General features: G+C 38.6%; 1 protein-coding gene and 2 pseudogenes across 33 annotated transcripts in view; 1 reads left to right on the top strand and 2 right to left on the bottom strand.

Annotated features, from left to right (window-relative positions):
* Nucleotides 1-21856, bottom strand: part of NRXN3 (neurexin 3) — a 1418420-nt gene that overhangs the window by 428875 nt on the left and 967689 nt on the right. The window lies entirely within an intron of this gene.
* LOC118601194 lies at nucleotides 4457-4575 on the bottom strand (annotated as a pseudogene).
* On the top strand, nucleotides 4682-4799 carry LOC118600492 (annotated as a pseudogene).

Genomic DNA, 21856 nt, shown 5'->3' with positions numbered 1-21856 from the left:
TGTGCAGCCTGAGATTCTGCTTTTCAAACAGGGTCCCAGGAGATGTTGATACTGGTGGTCCAGGGGCCATATTTTGAATAGCGAGGCACTTTGACAGTGTTCCTCAAAGTAGTCCCTGGGCTGGCAGCATCAGCATCACCTGGGACCTTGTTAGAAATGCAAATTCTCAGGCTCTGCTGGAGACCCACTTTGGTGGTGTCCCAGAGATCTATGACTTAACAAGCCCTCCTGGAGAGCCTGATGCACATGCAAGTGTGAGAACCAATGGCTCATGTCCAACTTCTCCACAGACGTGGACAATCTAAGTCCCTATACAACTGGGAATGATTCTTAGCTGAGTAGGTGTGATTTCCTCTTGTTTTCCTTAGTCACGCTTTAGTATTTACCTGAATTTTTCACCACCTCCTTAGTCAAAAAGTGGCCTGAAGCCAAGATTGTGACGGTAACATTGTTCCACGGCATTGTGGTGGTACTTTGCCACAGACCGTGATGCGTGACCCCAGAAAGAGGTCACTGAAGTGCGTGTAGGGGTGGGGGAGGGAGGGGGAGGGGTCAGCTGACACTCACCTCATTAGTTCTCCTCTCTCCAAAATGGGGAGGAGTTTATCTTTCTCAAAGGAATTTCCCCCATAGAATACCCAATTTTCCTTCCCTATTCTATTGTGCTTTGCTAAATAAATACTCAGTCTCATATTTTCGTTCTAAATAGTGACTAAGAAATAAACGTTTTCCCTTAATTTGAGAAGAAACATGTCAAGTAATTAACAAACACAAAGAAGACAGTTATCTTAGATCTCCAGTTGGGATGAACAGTAAGACTCAGAGGAAAATTACAGTGCTTAGAAGGCTCCGATAAATAAAAATGAAAGATTTTAATTGGATTTATTTAAATAAAAAACAATCTGTAACCATCACATTTCTAATAACAAGTGATAAAGTAATTGAGCATTGGACTATGTGTGTTACACAAATTATATCAATAAATCCTTAAAGCGATACTGCAAAGCAGGGATTGCTTTATCCCCATTTTAAAGATTATATAATGAGCTTATGGTCCAGGACACATAAAAAATTAGTAAAAGTCAGAGCTAAGATTTTAATCCAAGTTTGTCCTTTTCCTTTTCTATAGTGGCTGTTTTCCTGTGCTAGCATTCACTCCCCGCTTAACACACACCAGCTGCCTGGACCCATGTGAGAACTTGGTAATCACACCCTACTTATTCTTCAATGTCTCCTAACCCATACATGTGAAGATCAGCTATAGGCTGATTGATCTCAAAGCCAATTATTGTTAATGTCCTCCTCCCCCAAGCAGGTGAAAGGACTCCCTTGGAGAATTCAAGAAGGAATGGAAGAAGAAAGTTTCTTTGATCTTCTAGTATTTGACAAGTCAACACTACAATCTCCAACACATCAAGGACAGAACAAAACTCTGGGAGTACTATGAATAAGAATAAAGCCACATGCTATTTCAAGAAACAATCAAAAAGGAGGAGAGGTTTAAGAGGAAGTATCTTAAATATCTGGGAGTTTACAAAATTTGTTTAAATACACAGAAGAAACCAGTAATAGAATATGGGAAACTTGACCTCAAGAGTTCACCTGTCTCCTGGTGAGTTTAACAGCTGATGCAGGGTTTAGGAGCACATTTGGTCCTCTAGCAGTTCCTGTGTATCCCAAGATGCAGAATTAACACATGTCTTGTGAAGATTTATTTAGCAGAAGAAAAATTTCCATATTGTACCAGACTCTAAAGAGATTGGCCATGTAAAGATTTGAGGAAAACAAATCACCTCCTCTTATAATTTTCATGCACACACATCAGCCCATTTTAACAGATGCAATCTCTCATAACAATTGGACTTGCTCGTTTTCTCTTCTCCTAATCACAATAGAAGGCCAGTCGAAACAGATTGTACTGCACAGAACAAAGCAATATATCTACATCCCTTCCCTGAAGTCATCATTAGAGATATGAGCCCCTGCATCTGTGAGGGATTTCCATTTGTACTTGGTTAGCTATGAGTCTACATTCACTTCAAGCCATCCGATTGGTTTGAACGACTTTAATGAGTCTAGCAAAGATGAAGATATTAAACATAGAGCTCATTATTAGTCAGAAGTCTGCCATGTTCCCTGCTGTATAATTAACTCCTTTCATTCAACACATTTAAAATAGCATCAATGAAGAATATTTAATTACCTCCCTCCAAAAGAAGGGCCCGACTCAGAGTCAGTAGCCAGTTTCACAATGAGGTCCAATTTAAATTGTTCTTAAAATAATGTTTCCGCTAACTATAGAGGCAACTTAAGTCCAGGCAATTTAAATGTAGGGAATGGAAATTATATGACAGAACTGGAAGAAAAACATGTTTAGCCTGTCATTTCTTAAAAAAATGGATGAAGCATTTTTAACGGTAGAGTATTTTCTTAAGGAATTTAAAGTATGTGGCCAAGGTCACAAGGAAAAAAAATAAAACTATAGTGATGGGGGAAAAGTGCTGTACGAATATTTGTGATCAGGATGTATATATTAATAGTAAAATATAGTAAATAATAAAATATACCAGTTTCTACACGAATCTGACCTTGGGATTGTTCATAATCTAGCTACCATAAAGTGAAATTATGAGAATGGAAATCATAAAAGTGACAACAAAGACAAGGCTTCGATTATGTCTCCAGGGCTGAAAGGGACATAGCACAGATGATTCAGGTAGCTGTCCTTGTTCCCAGCCTCTGCACTCTTAGTCAGTGAACACAGCACCTGTTTTGTACAGCATAACACTGTTAATTACTATGGCCTTTGAGAAAGCATTGCTGGAATCTAGATATCCACAAGAAAGGATGGCCAGCCTACTATTAACTAATATTAAGATGGTGACTGGCCATACCATTTGTTTGCCATTCTGACTGCAAAGACATTTTGTGATCATTTTCTCAAAAAAGCAGAGTTTTTTTACAATTCTTTCTCATCATCACCATCATCACCATCACTGTCACCCTCACTGCCACCAGACCTGTACAGAGTTCTAACAATGGACATCAGAGTACACCTGATATTGTATGGGCAGTTGTTTAGGGACAGTCAGTGACTCCATTTTTTTTTTTTTTTGAAGGGGGGTAATTACATCTCCTTCTCATTGTTCATAGATTTGGTGAACTTGAAACGGTGACTTCTTTGTTCTTCTCTAAGGATCAGTACATGACCTGACACCTTTGAGGCTACAGCAGATTATTTCGAGAATGGAAATGGGGGTTTGGGGAGTGATTAAAGTCTATGCGTTCTGGCAACAATAGCCTGAAAAAGTTACTAATTATTTTCTGTTACCTAGACCTCGTAAGTTTAACTGATTCTTTGTGGAAACCTTTCCTCTAGTCTTTGGCTTGATTCTGGGAGCTACTCAAAAAGGCTTTTGATTAATCTCTATCCTACATAAGGTTGTCAGAGCCAAGTTCTGTTGCTTGCAACCAAAGAGCCAGAACTGAGGCAGACCTGGGGCACATGAGGAGGCACACATTATGGTCTTTTCCCTAAAAAAAGCTAATGGCCTTTTGGCTAGAAATGAAAACTGCACAAAAAGGATAAACAGCATTATGAGGTATCCAATGCTAAGTGACAGATGTGGGACCAGTTTGGGAATAGAAGATAATGACTGACGGCAACATAGAAGGGGGTCCTAGATATGGCAGATCATCTTAACTAAATGCAGAAGAGCAGCTGTGGAAGTTATATAACCAAATAATAATGGGAGGGACACACACACACACCTCAAGTCCTTACCATTGCCTGCCCTCACTCATGAGTTTAATAATTCATATTTCCTTTAAGTTACAGATAGAGAAGTATATATAAACATGTGCTAATTATATATACATATATATGTATATATAAATATACATATATATAAATATATATAAATATATGTATGTATATGTATAGGAAGGAATAAAAAATATATATGTATGTGTGTGTGTATGTATATATATTTTTTATTCCTTCCTTATTTCTAGGACACCTCTTTCTTAGTAAAAGGAGTAAAAAGACTACGAAATATGGCATAAATTTTCTCTCAAAATGTCTGTTAAAAGATGGACATGATTACACAGAAATAAAGTACAGAGAAAACACAGAGCAAACCTAACTTCAGCATTTTTTGCCGCACCTAGTCTGAACAAGAAAAAATCAACTAGTGCGAGGAATGTCATGCTAGTTTCCTGCAAAATTACTTCCTTTAATGGGAAGATAAAAAGCAAAGTAAACTAGTTGCTCAGTGCAAGTATATACACACACTCAGACACACAGGTCCGCATGTCCCACGGCGCCAATAAATCCCTTTTCTTGAAAATAAAAACCGTTTATTTTATTTTATTTTTTAGGTGAGGCAACCCTTGGTTGACCTCACAGATTGCAAGGACCTTGTCAGTTTACAATCCGTTATTTTTTATTTTTTTACACCTACAGCACCTGGTCTTCCTAGGTGGTTTCCCATCCAAGTACTAACCAAGCCCGCCCCTACTTAGCTTCCGAGATCAAATGGGTTCGGGCTTATTCAGGGTGACATGGCCATAGATGAAAATAAAAACCTTTTAGACTGTAACACAAGAGCATGTCCCTTATATCTGTAATCACCATTTTGATGGAGAAACAGTACAGTTCTTTATTAGAAAACTGTTCCTCGTCTATGGTCATGCCGCCCTGAACAAACTGGATCCCATCTGATCTCAGAAGCTAAGCAGGGTCGGGCCTGTTAGTATTTGGATGGGAGATCATCTAGGAAGACTGGGTGCTGTAGATGTAAAAAATAAAAAATAATAAAATATGAAATAAAAATTGAAAAAATTAAAAAAAAAAACCAAGGGATTGTAAACTGACAAGGTCTTTGCAATCTGTGAGGTCAATCAAGGGTTGCCTCGCCTAAAAAAACAAAAAACAAAAAAAGCGCTCCTCTTCCACTGCTTCGATTTTTTGCCACCCAGCTAGGGAAGGGAGGCCCTGGCAACACGGAGGTTGAATAACCTTAACTCTCAATCACAGTCTGGTGGGCAGGGCTGCTCGTATTTATTTGGTTCCAGGGTCCCAAAGCCTTCTCTCCATTCGAATGTCTAATAAATAAATAGATGTAAAGTAAGACCAACCCTCCTTCAATATTTTATATAATGGTTTACAAAAATATTGAGAATATCATTCCATGTATTAATTTCAAAATCAGTAATGGTTCATTGTTAAGTCCAAGCCGCAGCTTCAAACTCTGCTACTTTATGAAGAGAATACTTGTGAAAGCAGAGAACGGCAAAATAATATTGTAACATATCCACCGTCACCACCCTACAACAAAAACGTTTGCCTGAATTCCGCTGATAGCTCCCTCAATTTGTCTTTGCTTCCACTTTGCCCCTTTATAGTATAATTGGTACTCAGCTGACAGGATAATTCTTTTAAAATATAAATACGATTATATAAAATCCAAAGTTCTTCAGTTTGCCTATAAGGCCATACACGATACGGCCCTGGGCATCGCTCGGACTTCATTTTCCACCCTGTGCTGGCTTACTGTGTTCTAGTCACCAGTCTCCTTGCTGTTCCTCAAATAAGCCAAGTGCATTCCTGTTTCAGGGTGATTACATCCCCTCGATGTGGAATGTTCTTCCTAGGTATTCTTAAGGCTCATTGCCTCTCTTCATTCGGGCACCTGCTTTAATGGCACTTCCAAAGAGACCCCTGCTCTGACCATTCCATCCCAAATAGCATCCCCAGCACAGGGTCTGTTCCCTCATCCTACTTTATTTTTCTTCAGAGAACTCATCACCACTTGAAAGTACATACCTACTTCCTGATGGGTTAACGTCAACATCCCTGACTAGAATGTCATTTCTCTTAAAGCATGGATGGACGGTATTGTTTCCTGTCCTATCCCCTGGGCTTTGCATGGTGCCTAGGACTTAGCAGTAACTCAACTGAATAAATATTTATGAATGAATGAATAAACTATTTTACCATAGCATGGTGCTTTCAAGTTTACATATATATATATATATATACATATGTACATATGTATGTATATACACATATATATTCATTTAGTACCTAAAACAATACTAGAAGCATAGCCTTCAAGGCTCAAAATAGGTATACAGCATTATTCGCCTGGTTAAAAAAAAAAAAAAAAAGGATAGAGATACAGCAAGTTGAAGAGATCAATTCAAATCTTCATGGCTCTTACATTTCCCTGCCAGCATTTGAACTCTGGCATAAGACTCTTACTGCACAAGGTTGTCTAAAAGCATCAGGATACTAGGTCCAGCTGAGATTAGGACTTCCCTCTGAGAACCACCATGGATGTCTCTCTAACAATTTCAGCATCAGGAATGGACAGAGAGGACAGCTGAAAAAGACTAGGTGGGCTCATTTGTAAACGAATGAGCATTTCTCTTCAACCCTTCCTTGGCTCCACTCCTTAATTCCTATCAGTCCATAAACTTCCTGAGGACTCATTATCCCTGCCTTCTGAGGCCTCTCTCCAATGGTGAAAAGGACTCCACCCACTATATCATCTTAATCAGCAACTTAGAAAACAGTGTCCCATAAAACAGCAGCCGACCTGAAAAAATGCAGTAATTGCAATAGCGCTGCTAACTAACCATTCAGATCTACTTCTGCATAATTAAGAAGGTGCTTTACGACAGGCATTTGTGGCATTTAAAACATTAAAAAGGAAAAGTAGCAGAATGTGCCACACCAGGAGCCCTACAGTTACTGAATGGAGAGGATGTGGAGAGGAGTAAGCCTAAACCCCAAAGAAAACAATCTCTTTTCTTGCTAGAGTCCCTTTCTTCCTCCCAGTGTTTGTTTTTTTTTTTTTTTCCCTTTCTTTCCCCTACTGCAAAAGAGTAGCTGAGGGAATAATTTAGCAACAAGGCTTTTGCAAAGGTAGCTGCTGTGTGCTTAAATTACCAGAGAAATGCTTTCAATTGTTCCCTTTTAGAATGAAAACACTGCATGGTATTTTCCCAAGGTTGGAGCTTTGCACACAGCAGGAGGGTGCAGGGGAGTGCTTAGGAGAGCAGGATGGGGATAAGCAAAAGGTGGTTGGTAAGGATAACACTCTAGTTTATCTACTTCGGGATGCTATGTTAGATAACAGAGAAAAGACTGGCCATTATACATGCAAAGGGGTGCCCTACTTAGGACCTTCCAAGAAGGGCTCCTAGCACACAAATCATTCTTCTAGTTAACAAACATTTAGTGGGCCCCTACTATATGCCAGACACTAGTCTAGATACTGTGAACAGGGAAATAAATAAGAAATCAACTCTGCGCTCACAAGGACCTTGCAGTCCATTAAGGGAGGCAGCCCAAATAATTAGAACCCAGTGTGGATTAGTAAGGACTGGGAGGACCAAGTGGTGAGAAAACCCAGAGGACACAACACTTGAATCTGTTTAGAGAAAGTTTCCCAGAACACAGCAGGCATTCACATACTCTCTCTGAAACAGGAGAATCAATAAAACAATCCATCAATCAACTTGTTTATAAGGGAAGTGCCACTGGAGTCTGGTCTTAAAGGAAGAGTAGAAGTTTCCCAGATACTTTCAGCAGAGGGAACGGCATACACGAAGGTGTAAGCCTGACAGTGCATGGCTTGCTGAGGGGCCAAGAAGAGCTGGGTATGGGCTGTAGCCACTGGTAAGTGGCAGGGAATAAGGCTGGTAAATTAAAGACCATGCCAATTTCTAAGCAGAAATTTGGTATGACCAAGACTACAAAGAAAACTAAAATCAAAGACAAGCAAACCAATTAGAATCCTTTCATTACAGAAGAGGCAAGGATGGATGAGCGCTGGAATTAAGGTCACCTTCAGCAATGCAGTTCTGGATCTGATGATTCCTGTATCGTTAACACAAGTCCACTCATGTGTAGTAAATACAGTGGAAGGCAGCCATGCAAATGGGTAGCAAAACTAAAACCGTGTGTCACTATAAAATACACACATGCTTACCCATCTAAACAGCATATTTCCTTATTTGAGACTGTAAAAAAGTATGAGTATTCAACTAAATCAAATACAGTCACAATATCTCAATGATGACAATAACAAGACAACTAAACTGTGCAGCGCTCGCTCGCTCGCTCTCTCTCTCTCTCTCTCTCACACACACAAACACACACACACACACACCAGTAAAAGCCTTAAAAATAGGGAAAAATATCTTGTGATGTTTTTTATACCTTGGGCAAAGGGACACATGTTCTTTGATATGCCTTAATAGAGAACCAGATAAGGACAAGAGATAAAGACCAGTACTTTGACTGTGGAAATCATTATTGGAAAAAGCTCTTCAGCCGGAGGTTTAGCACCTCCTAAATCTCAAGGGTGGTAGGGAATTAAAGGTGACTGTCTTGAAAATTTCCAGGTGCTTTCCAGATTCAGAATTGCCTACAAAGAAAATACCTATACCATTCTGAAGTTGAAATTTGCCAGTATTGGTTGTAATAGTAACCATAGAAAAGTCTGAGGTAGAGCTTTCAGATTTGTCTGATCTAGTATAGGTTTTCTCAGTCTAATAGCAGCTAAACTAGGAGCTCTGAACTCTAGCAGTTCACTGCTGTCCTATAGGTGAATTCTAGCCAAACAAGGGAACTCAGCTGCAGAGGATGAGCTGGATGTTCTTGTCTAGGCAAGTCTAGGGAGAGATTAGGAGTATAAACAGCCTGTATGCCCTGTGCAAAAGCATAGAGCCATGGTACAGCACATTCTGAATGCACATGTGTAGACAAGGATGATAAAAAGAAATCTTTACATTTTCCCATCATGTAGACAAATATTTGCTAATATACAGCTTAATACATGGCATTTTAAGCTATTACAGGAAACATATTCTAAAGGCTTTCAATATCTGTGACATTTACAACATCTGTGACATTTTAGTATCTGTGTCGCTGACCCTGCCATCTCCAAAATGCATCTTTAAAGAGAAGAGTCAATCAGTCAGCCACGCAGGTAGGTTAAAACCGAGTGTGTGTTTTTGGGAATAGACCAGGATACCATACATGTTTAGCCAAGAGCAAAATATTATTCTCCAAGTGAATCATTACTTCAACTACAAAATTGCTTTGGCATCTGACTGATCTGAAGATGAAGGGGTATTTACACTATAAACACGACTTACTTCACATCCTATGTATTTTATTTCACTCTAACTTGGTGCCCAGAAATGAGTTTCTTAATCTTTCCAGAAAAGGTTAAACAGGAAGGTGAAATATCAACTTAATTTGAAAAACAGAAAAGGCTGGATCAAGGCATACACATTGTCAGGGTATTAGAACAGCTTCCCATTCATTCCTTTCTCTTCTCTCTGCTCTCTTCACTGGAGAGCATACCTGCCGTCACCGGTCAGTTTTCCTTTCTGTGAGGATGGATCATACACCTCTACTGCTTCTCTTTACTTCTCTCATCAATGCCAGTGTCACAACTCTAAAGCCCTGCTGGCATCAAGTGAACGCAAGCATCCAATACCAACTCGAACAGCCCACAATTCAGTAACCACCTAAAATAAGCAGCCTATCAACGATCTGTTCATGGTCATGTCAGCAAATTAGAGGTTCACACAATACTGTCCAAGGAATGAATGCAGGCTTCTAGGCACAGAAATTGGTGTTTTCTTTCTTTCTTTCTTTTCTTCTCTGGTCCCCTACATCCAATCATATACCACATCTGGGTTATTCTTCAAGTAAAATTCCTCTCAAATTAGATCCTTCCACTATTGCAGCTCCTTCCTTACTATACGAAGTTCATATCATCTAATGCCTGGATTCTCATAATAGCTTCCTGACTAGGCTACATGCTGTCACATTTGTCCTTTCTCTCTCTAACACAACAACTTCATAATAATTTACTAAAAAATCTAGTTTGATCATCTTACTCAGTGTTTAAAACCACCAATCACTCTCCATGACCTAGAGGACAACATTTAAACAATTTGATCTGCGCCCCGCCCCCAGAACTATACTTCTTTTGACCTTCCCAGACTTACTTTCCAGGGGTAAGCAGTTCTCAAACAGAACTCATACTCTCTCACCTCCATGTTCTTACTTAACTAGGAATCAGCAAACCATAAACAATAGCCATATCCTGGCCACCAACTGTTTTGGTAAGTAAAGCTTTATTAGAGCACAGCCACGCCGATTTGTTGACACATTGTTTATGGCTGCTTCAAGTTACAAGAGTTCGATGGTTGAGAAAAAGGCCATATGGCTTGCAAAGCCCAGGGACAGCTTCATGATTTTGCAACTTGTATTGTCACATGGTGCCCTATGCACCCTGTGCTTGGTTGAATGTTCTCCTGTCCCTGTCTTGAAATCCTTAATAATAATTTTATCTTTGAAATTGTATTCTAAAGTCTAATGATACAATTAAGCATGTGGAGCAAAAGACATACACACAATATGCAACGTTCACTGTTTCTTGCCACCCCATTCCCATATAGCGTTTGTAAATACAAGATTCCAGTAGGCAGACCTACGATGCACATTCGATGAGACTCTAGGTGAGTACAAAGTAAATGTGTAGCATCTACTACTGTGTAAGTCAGAACACTGACAGCCCTCAGAGACAATGTTTTCAGTTGGAACCAAAACTTGCTTCAAGCGCAGAAAGAAAACAATGGCATTATAAGAAAAACATGACCACATACTCATATAACCTCCATGAACTGGCCAACGACCTAAAATAAAAACTATGACAAAGAGAGAAAGAGAAAGATAAGAAACCCATAGTAAGAAATCCATAGTTTCTTTTCTTTTCAGTTCTTTCTTGTTTACTGGTAAGTCAAAGGTAGAGACTGTTCTTAGAATGTGTATGTATCAAGAAGCGAAATAAAAACAGTTAAGTTGATCTATGTAATGTTCCCACTTTTCTGGTAAGAAAAAAATAAATATGCACTGCATGAGATATGAAATAGGAATTGTTTCCTATTTCTGCGATTTTGTATTATGAGTTAAAAGTTCTTATGCTTGCAGTTAAAACTGACATCACACAATATAAGATAAATGGCAAGATTCACACTAACAATTTAAAATTTTAATTCTTCTTTACTTAGAATGACAAGAAATAGCAAGTGTAAAACACTATGACAAGTGAAAAGAGCAAGGCCACGGAAGAAAAGAAAAGCTTTTCATTTTAGTACCTTTAATGGCACCTTATTGTCCAAGGAGCTTTTTACAGGGAGCCCACATTTTCATTTTGCACTGTTTTCTACAAATTAAGTAACTAGCCCTGAAAAAGCCTGAAATATTTGTTGTCTGGCCCTTACTGAAAATGTTTTGCCATTGGTGCTAATGTAATTACCAGTATGGTAGGATTTACCATCTCCGTTCTGCCCATAAGAATATACCTTTTCTTCAAGTCCCAACCAAAATTTCAGATCCCTCTCGGAATCTTTTCACATTCACCCAGTGCTGAAGAAACTCCTTTACAAGTTTTATTTAACTTAAGAAGGAAACATTCTGGTCTTTGTGATATCTACTGTTGCTTCTAAATGTAAGAAAACACTTATTTATCTTTTCTGATTATTTCTGCCAATAATTTATAAGCCATTTGAGAAAAGCAACCATAAATAGGGGAAAGAGATAAAGAGAAAACAAATTGTGTCATTGTTCTTGGAACAAAATTAAAAGCATTATAAGTAAAGGTTCTTCTTACCCATATATCCATGAACTCATCATTTGGGCAACATGGTGCTATCTCAGGTCTGTGATGTCCACACAAACTAATCAGAGAAGGCCCTTGCCCTCAAAGCACATATAATCAAATAAGGACCCACAGACATGGAAACACAATATAATAATATAAGGTAAATGAGATTAATATGAGAGGTACAAGAGAAAAAGCTACGGGAATCATAGCGTTTCAGTGGGAACAGAGTAAGGAAGATGTGACAGGATAGAGATGCCCTCTGAACTGAGCTAAGAAGGAAGATGAGATTTGGATCTTAGATGTGGGAAGAACAGTGTAGGTAGAGGAAACTGGACAAGCAAAAGCTTGGGAGTCTAGATGTGTGTGTTTGTGTGAGAATGTGCTCATTCAAATGGGCCTTTCCCTTGTTCTTGTTATCACCAGCCACTGCTGTGGGGGTCTTTGAGATGAGAAGATGGTCACGTGTATAGTACCCTGTGGTAACGCAACAGTAAGGGGGACAGGTTCTAAGAAGGCTTGAAGTCTCATCTCTTCATTCCTGATGCTTCAATTCAGAATCTATATGGTGTTAGAAGGAAAAGATGAGAATCTATTTTGAGTCTACACCAAGGAGCTTCGAGCAGAGTAACAGGTTCTTCCAACTACAGCACTGCTGGGCGAGCTGCAAATGCAATGATGTATCCTCTGAACATAAGGAGTCCTTCGAGAAATATCATGGAAAAGGCTATTCAGCTTATAATGCCAGCTTCCCCTGAGCTGTCACTTTGGAACACATGGTGTGGGAAAAAAAGAGGAAGAAAGGAGGGGAGGGAAAACAAGGACAAAGTTGCTTCTAATTCTCCATGTCAAGATTAGAGACTAAACATTTTTTGCTGCTTTTTGAAAAAGTGGTCTCACACTTTCCCGACCACGGAGGATGGAGGCACCTGGGAGTAGGGGAGTGGACCCAGGAGACAATACAAGCAGAGAGGACCTGGTTGGATAGAAATCATGCAAAAATAATACCTACGCAGACATTAAAAACAATTACATTTTTTCCTTTCTTTTTAAAACCTCTGCCCATGGAAAATCTAAGGAGATCCACATTCAGGTAAATCAGTGCCACCTGGCAGAGTTCTAAAATCTGGCTTTCGACATTGCCACATAGCTTTATCTCAAGGCAAACCTGGCTGTTTTATACTCATTTCAAAGAGGAATTTCTGGGCACCTGAAGGAAGGATGGGAATGAAAGGGTCAGAAACAGACAAACATTGGACTCCCCAAATATCTTCATTTTTATTCCAATTGTTATTTCCTGAGAAAATAAGAAAATTGTTCCGTTTCTTAAATCTGAAAGAACAGTAGGCTATAAGACGAGGGATACAAGGGTAAAGCCCTCGGATCAGGTGTCTCTGAGTTCAGAGTTGGACAAGTTCATAATTTTTCTCTTGCGTTCTTCTCTATGTAATGGGGATAATAATGTTGTCAGGGGGGTTAAACAATAATATAGAGTCATAATCTAGCCCAGTGCCAGACACATTGTTGGCACCCAATGAGCAGTGCTGTTAATGTGATTTAGGGATATGGACTAGGGACTCATTTATGTACTGGGGTCTTTGAGGAGGAAAGAGATGAGATTCAGCACCCTGTGGCCTCTGCTATCCATCTGAAATACATTATCATCACTTCCAAGTCTTAAATTATGTAAAACACATCCCAGTGGTGCAAATACTAAGCAAATGGTAATGATGTCACTTTGGCAAAGAATGTAAATATCAATGCAAATGGACAGCACTTGGAAAGGCAGCTGCTTTTATCTTATCACTGCAGTGATCCTCTCTAGAAGATTTAGACATCAAAACCACAACATTGAAGGCACCCACAGACCGTTCTCTGCCATTCCAGCAAAGGTAGCTCTTTTCTCTTCTGGAAGGAGAGAAGCTATTATGCATCTCAGAGAGAAATTGTATTTCACAATAGCCCTGTCCTTTCCCACACAAGCTAGCATTGCACACACAGGCAAGTCAGAGTGGGAATGTAGCGCATATGCAAGGTGCCATCTCTACATGGCAGGCAGCTCACAGCCCTCCATGCTGATTCTTGGCAGCCCCTTGGGGGTATGGTTGACAGCTGCAGTCCTGACAAGAAGAGAAGGAGACCTTCTTGAACATGCACACATGCTTAAGTGCGCGTGTGCGCGCGCGCGCGCGCACACACACACACACACACACACACACAACTTACCAGAGGCAAAAATTCTCAGACCGTCTGCTTACAGAGTACCACACAAAGCAAGACAAAATGAAAATAGTCATTACGGCACTAAATGAAGGTGGGGATTGACAAGAGGTTTTAATATCTGAGCCTTTACTTTTCCTGTTTTAACACAATTACAGACACTTGCCCACCACTCTCTGCTATGATTTTTACAATCTATCGTGATTATGCCTGGACTGCAAAAACAGTAATAAAATCTCCTGGAGCAAAAGTAAACTGGGATGTAGAATTGGGAGGTGTCGACATGTGAGGCAGCGCAAGCCCTTTGCCACCTTGTCATCGCTGGCATGACACGATGTTTGTTTTTAGCTTCCCAAACTCCACACACTAAGTCAACACTTCCCATTTTCTCTGGAATCAGATCTCCAGAGCCAGGAAATCACAACTCCCCATGAGTTTAAGTGAATGTCATACGTTAAAAGAGAGAAGAAAGCAATAAAGTAGCTTACTCTACTATTTCTTTTTTCAAAGCAGCAAGAAAAAAAAATGTAGAAAAAGATGGAAGCAAAGCAGGGCCAGGAAATGGGGCAGAGATGATAGAAACAAAGACTTGGAGATAAATGTATACAAACACGAGTCTTTGGTATCTATGAATAATTCAGGACTCCCACTGCACCGACTTATTTAGACAAAAAGGGTAACTAAAGCTTTTGAAGGACAAAGACCTCTGACAACTCCTAGGAGATTCTTCTGGGCCATTTTTTAAAAATTAGACATAAATATATACACACCAATGCGCATGTACATGTAACACACACACACACACACACACACACACACACACACACACAAACTGATACAGGAAAACTGATATGTTCCAAGGACTGAACAAGGCGATTAGATTATTAGAAACTCTATTCAGAAATCCACAGATGTTCAGTTTTTCAGAGGAGATGACTTGTTTGATTTCTGACTCTATTCACTCTTACTGTCCAAAATCCATGGCTCGCCATGCCCGAGATACCCATCCGCAAATCTCCAGTTATTTCCCCACCCACTGTTCTGACGTAACCTCATTACTAACCTCCAAACCTGGTGCACTTTCTAGAATTATCTTTGCTCCCCCTCCTGAGAAGCCATGTCACATCAACAAAAATCACAAACCTCTTTATTTGATCCACAAGTTTATGGCACATGACTGGCTACCCCTAGAGCCTGTGTACCAGTATTCTTTACCTAACCAAACTGATTGTTTTCTTCTCCTGCAAACCTGTTTCTTCTCCTGATTTTGTAGTATCTGGAGCTCTTTAAGCAAGAGTACTGGCTTCCCTGAAATGAAATCTATATGTGCATCTACCTGTGTATTTAATTCAATACCTTTCAACAATTTTCAAAACTGGGTAAAAACCTTCCATCTCAGTTACCAAGTCTAATACTTTGGCAGTATCATTCACTTTTCTAGTCTTTTCTGCCCATGGGCCTGATTCTGTGTTTATTCACTAACTGTGACAAAATCTCTGGCCAAGCTCCTTTTTTGGTGGGGAAAAAAAGCAATAGGTAAATAAGGCAAAGACCTCACACCTAAATTTAGACTAGTCTCTTGGTTTGTTTTGAGAAATCCTTAGTTTCACAGGCATCAAATACCTCCCCATTCTTGGTGCTTAACAAATATTTTCTGCATTAACCAGCAATATATAAATAATGTAGATGCTTCACTATTAATCTATCCCCATCCTGGGGAAACAAACACTTCTATAAGCAAGTACTTCAGAAGGAAGCAGGGCATCCCATTATTAGAATTACTGTATATCAAATATTAATAATAATGTGACCTTTTAAGAATAGTGCCACATAGGTCTAGACTAATATCCTATGCATCATTAGCTTTGTCTTAGTTCAAATTGTTAGAAAGGGCTTCTTTGCAACAAATAATAATTGGCTTTTCTATTTCTAAGTATGGATTCCATTTCTTCCCATTAAAGCTATACTGACCACAACTAATTCTTCCTTCATCATTGCCACTTAGCATATGTATTGCAAGAGATGTTTTATGCCTTGTCCATCCCTCGCCTTTACTTCTGCTACTCCACAGCTGAGCTTTCTGCAGTCCTTTAACTATCTCTGCATAATACAAGATCAAGTCCCATACCTTCAGGTTTTCTTCTTCACAATGACTTCTAGTTTGTAAATGCAATGAGGTGTGTAAATACAATACCTTTATGTGGTCTGAACCAGGACTATATACAATAGAATTACTTCTGTGTAGGCTTCTTTTAGCTGATGGTCTACACTGAGTTTGCAGTAAGCTAAAATCCCAGGGCCTGCTTTGCATGAATTTCTATCAAAAAAGGTTTCCCCTAAAGTGATTGTGCTTATTCGTTAGTTTATTTTAATGTAAGAGGAAGAACACTAGAATCAGAAAGAACTAAACTCTGCTTCAGACACTATATTTTAAAGCCATATGACCTTGAGAAGTTAATATATTTTATTTTTGGTTTTCTCGTCTGGGAAAAAAATTCATAATTTCATATTATAAATTCTCTCAAGAACTAAAGAGATATAAAATGCCTGGCATAGAGGAGGTGTTCAAGAAATGTTGGTTCCCTGTTCATTTCGCTTCATGGTTCCATACTGTCCAACAATTTTTTTGATCTGGTATCTATGCCATTTGTAAATTTATTTTGTTAAACATGTGTTCATTCATGGCCTTCCTATAAGCTGTGGACATCAACAGGATGGGCCAAAACCAAGGACAGGGTTCAAAGGCTTCTCAATCAAAATGCTGCCAAAGCTAGTAGAGGATTTAAAAAGACTCCATGACCAAAATGTCAATTTGTTTACCTCCTTGTGAGTTTACTCATTACTGAACTATACAGATAGGTTACCTAGAATGTGGGAAAGATGATGTCACATAATATTGGTTAAAATCATGTATTATATATGAGTCACAATTAAGTGGTAATACACTAAAGAAAAAATCACTCTACAATTATTTCCACAAATTATCTTCCATTTGTTTGCCATATATATACACATAAGTACATATATTTACTATATATACACACATACATATACATATATATGTGTGTGTGTGCATGTTGGTGTATAAAACATTTGAGATATTTCAGGCCACTTCCAAAATATGCAACAAAATAATTAAGCTGAACTCAAGTATATAAATGGATAAATCCTAGGATAAAACCTTTATCCTAGGATTCTTACTACCATAATGAAGACCAGAGTGTCCTTACTTTAAGAAATCTGCACACTGAAATCTACATTGTTTGCAAAAAGATGTTTCATTAGCCATATATTGTACCACACAATGTGAATAACAGCATCTGGCAGGGAAAATGATTTTTCATTAAGAGCGATTTTGAAATCTAATAACTCATTGTTTACCTTCCTGAAAAAAAAAATGTATAAAATGGTATCTTCCTAGATCTTAGCCATATATAAACAATGCTAAAGACAGCAATTTTGAGGACTACGAAACTCAAAGAAAGGGAAGTTTTTTTAATATGATGAGAAATAAAAGATATGAGCATATGGAAAATGGCAATGGCATAGGAAGCATCATCAACCTGGATAAAACCACAAAAATCACTCAGATAGCACAGCTGGATATAAAAGTATAAAATATGCATTCATTCAACAAATGTTCACTGAATTCCAACCAAGCACCAAGCACTGTAACAGATATTGAAGCTCAAAAGTCGATAAAAGCATCATTCCTGACATTAAGCAGCCACCATAGTGAATAAGGTAAAAAAACATAAAATATAAAACAAAAAACAAAACTTCTGCTGGAGGTTTCAGGGTCATGACTTACCCACATATGACATATTATGTAATCTTCCCAGACACAGCCTGAAAACTGTACAAAATAGGCACTCCTCACATGCTGATTATGGTTTTGGTTGTACAGAAAGAATTCAGAATGTTTACAATAGCTGTCATATCTTATGGACACCATTTTAGCTCTCCTGATCTTGGTTTATTCATTAACAATGCAAAGACTACTCCAATAACTCATGAGGCCCTGGCCAGCTCTAACATTTTAAGATGAAGTTATAGAACAAAGTGGACATTCAGTGTAGACTGCCCACTGCTTATTTAGGCTACTGTGTTGTGTATTTACTCATGGGTATTTTCATGTTTAATGACTTGTGATTTATACTGTCATAAATAACATTTTATATACTTATTAACATGGGAAATTATGGTAACTAATTATTGACATCTTGGTCAAAATGGCAATTTTATATGTTCTTGCCAAAGACCTGAATTTCAATTTTAATCTGAATTGTCTCTTAATGCCTTTTCGCTTAAGCAAAGTACAGACAAGTATATACTATGCAAGCTAAAGGAAGGGTATGTTACACTTGAACATTTCAGAGCATATTCTACTCAAACAGATTCCTGCCAAGTCTGTAAGAACACCAGCTTCATAAATCAGGGTACCCACAACAGAAGTGCTTGAGAGAGAGTGAGTCACGAAAGGGAAAAGGTACCGCCAAGATTCAGTTGCAACAAGGTCTACAAAAATTCAGACGTGATTTGAGCCACAACTAAAACCTTAAACCTACCTGAAAGCAACCCACACAAAATTATAACATGGATAATGACTGCTCAAAAAAACTAAGGCTTGTTCTAGGGAAGGCTATACATCACAAGTGGAATGGACTAGATCACATCTCACATTCTTTACACTCTGCCTTAGTTATTGGAACACAGTTTTTCCTATCTATCCCATTACTCTAAATATCCCAAATCCTAAAACAGCAAGTCTGCTTCCACTCAGCACTTTTTACAGCTGTAAAAATGCTAACTGTTAATTTACTTCTCTTTCCAAAAGCCTTCCCAGAACCAAGCTTTTCTTCATTGAATTAGCTTGTCCTGGGGATATGGCTAAACCTGCCTTTGATCAGTGTTTAATCCTTCTAGATGCACAAGGGTGTGTAGTTTGGTATCTATGAGAAAATAATTAGAAAGGATGGAGAAAGGGAGTATTATAGCTCCTGCCTGCATGAGAAATGACCAATCAGGATTCTCTGCCCATTCTTCTGTATTCACAGAAAAGGGATCGTGCTAAAGAATATGAAACTCAGAAATGTCTAGAGATAGTTTTAATTAAACAAAGGGCTGTGGATTGCAGGTCCAATAGAGTTATTATAATAGTATAATAGAGAACCTTTCATGAACAGAACTGTAATATGGATGGTAAAGAAGAAAAATATACTCTTTGGTCTCTAAGCAGTTGCCAGTAATTTGTCATGGCATATATTCCTAAGTAACTAGAAGAAAATATCACTTGGAAACCAAATAACTATATAGCTTGGTCAAAAATAAAGTGAACAGAGAGAAAGAAAAAAAACCTTAACATTCAATGGTTTGGGTACAAACCACAAGAAGGGAAGGTAATGCTTAGACGCTGATGGTAACATAAGTGAGAATAATGAAGCAAGAAATTAAGAAAAAAATTAATATGGATATTAGAAAACATTCTCTTGTGGACAAGACACAAAAATAACAATAGAAATCCAATAATGTATAATGATTACTCTAAACTGACCCCAAAAATGTCCCACAGAAATAAATGAAGAGAGGTGCCCAAGCTCATTTCCTGGATTAACTTACCTAAGGAGATGTTTCTAATAAATACAGTATTATTCAGCAACAATGAAACATGACAACAGCTCGAGAAGGGCTCAAGGGGATAATTATTGTTGCTTAGTTTTAGAAACTTGGTTACGATGCTAAATGAGAAAGAAATATGCCAATGACATTCCAATAATAGCATTTTCTAGCTTCTGTCCCCCGATGGACAAAGTAACCATCTTGGCATTGGACGTAAGAAAAAGCCAGTCATTGACCCGCTCTGTGTTGTTCCTGAGAGAGGACAGGCATCCACAATGCCCCTTTCTTTTCTAGCTGCTTCCATACATCTGTTCATCTCCAGGGTCTGCCTTTACCTTCCCTTGCATTGAGGGCTTCTGTGTTTGGGATCTGGTGCTTATGCTTTTGACTTGAAAGAAGACATTTTCAAACTGTGGTAAATTTGGTACCACATTGATAATGCTCACCTTCTTCGCATTGATAATCGCGTTGATAATCGCATTGCTAGCCCAATCTGATTGAATTGGGTCCGTGAAAATCTCTACAGAGATTTTCTTTAAAACTATTTGTCATTAATGCTTTATATTATTATGTCGGCTTGAAAACCTTTTATTGTGTTGTACCAAACACTGTCGGCAAAAGTTTCTGAGGACTTGCGTCCCCGCCACTAATGTATCTACATTTATTTATAACATGTACATGTACTACTACACTGGTACATGAAATATATTATTAAACATATCATTATAGGATAAAAGTAAATATAAAAAGAAGTTTTAAATCTTTTGTTGTATACCTCCCAATGTGTGTACCCCGCTTTGGAGCAACTACTCTACACACTGAATTCTCATCAGACTAACAGAATGACACAATTCTGTTGCCAGGGAGTTTTCTTCCTGTAATGGATTGAATTATTTCACCCCAAAAGCATATGTTAAAGTCCTAACTCTTAGTATCTCAGAATGTGATTTCATTTGGAAAGAGTCACTGCAGACGTAATAAGTTAAGATGAGGTCATACTGGAGTCAGCTGAGCCCTTAATCAAATATGAAGATGTCTTTATATGACACCCAAAAGCTATCCAGGTACACAAAGGGAAAATGTCATGTGGTAATGGGGGCAGAGGCTGAAGTACTACAGCTGTAAGCCAAAGATTGCTAGCAAAATATCAGAAGCTAAAAAGAGACAAGGAAAGAGCCTCCTTCAGGGCCTTGAGAGGGAGCACAGACCTGCTGACACTTCGATTTTAGACTTTTAGCCTCCAGAACTGCAACAATAAATTTCTGTTGTTTTAAGCCATCTAGTTTGTGATACTTTGTCATGGCATCCCTAGGAAATCAATACACTTCCTAATTCCACCCAAACAAGGGATGAAGAAAAAAAAATATCAACTAAGATTGAAATGCCTTACTTCTATAATTCAATAACTGGAGAGATCAAGGTAGAGAGACAGAGGGGGGCAGACAGAGATTACATGAAGATATGAGTCCAGTATAATACAACAGAGTTACCTGTGGAGTTCCTGGTGAAGTCTGCGTCTTAAAATTATCAACATGCAAGGCCAATATCAACTGATGTGCACCCATATAGCTATATCAATTATTAACATGTTAAAATACTTTCAGAAGTAGATGGCAAAAAGTCATTGCTTCAAACGACCACCCCTACCACACATGCACAGTGATTATCATGGTCCTTCTTTATCCTCCCATAATTGAACAACGAAAAGGTTAATGACTGTCTCAGCTGGGGACCCAAGCCAGAGTCAATTATGATTAGCCACATGTACTATTGGTTGTTCAATGTTTTTAATATCATCTAGACTGATACGCTGAAAAGAGATTGAGTTTCTTGTTAGCTAAAAAAATCTCCACAGCTAACGCCCATCAGGGGAGTAATAATGGAATCCCTATTCTATTTACATTCTTTTTCTCAGCATCACCATCAAATGTTCATTTTGAGTCAAGGATGAGATGTATGTGCAGGGTATTGGAGGCCAGGAAATATTTGTGTGGTACTCTTGTAATGTAGATTAATATAATATTTTTCCAGGGTTCTCAATCTTGTTCCTGCCTTAGAACACAGAGTATGGAAGACAAAAATAGGAACCACACTTTCAACCTTGCCTGTGCCCCTCCAAAATTCATATAATGACAGTGAATGCCCAATATGATAGTATTAGGAGGTGGAGCATTTGGAAAGTGCTTTGGTCCTAAGAGTAAAGCCCTCATGAGTGAGTTTAGTGTTCTTATAAAAGAGCTCCCTCGCCTCTTCCATCATATGAAGACACAGCTAGAGGACGCCATCTATGAACCAGAAAGCAGACACTTTACCAAACACTGGAT

Source organism: Rousettus aegyptiacus, unplaced genomic scaffold (assembly GCF_014176215.1).
Source record: "Rousettus aegyptiacus isolate mRouAeg1 unplaced genomic scaffold, mRouAeg1.p scaffold_m13_p_3, whole genome shotgun sequence".
In the NCBI taxonomy this organism is placed as follows: domain Eukaryota; kingdom Metazoa; phylum Chordata; class Mammalia; order Chiroptera; family Pteropodidae; genus Rousettus; species Rousettus aegyptiacus.
The sequence above is the reverse complement of the archived record's forward strand: the minus strand, read 5'-3'. Positions and strand labels throughout refer to the sequence as shown.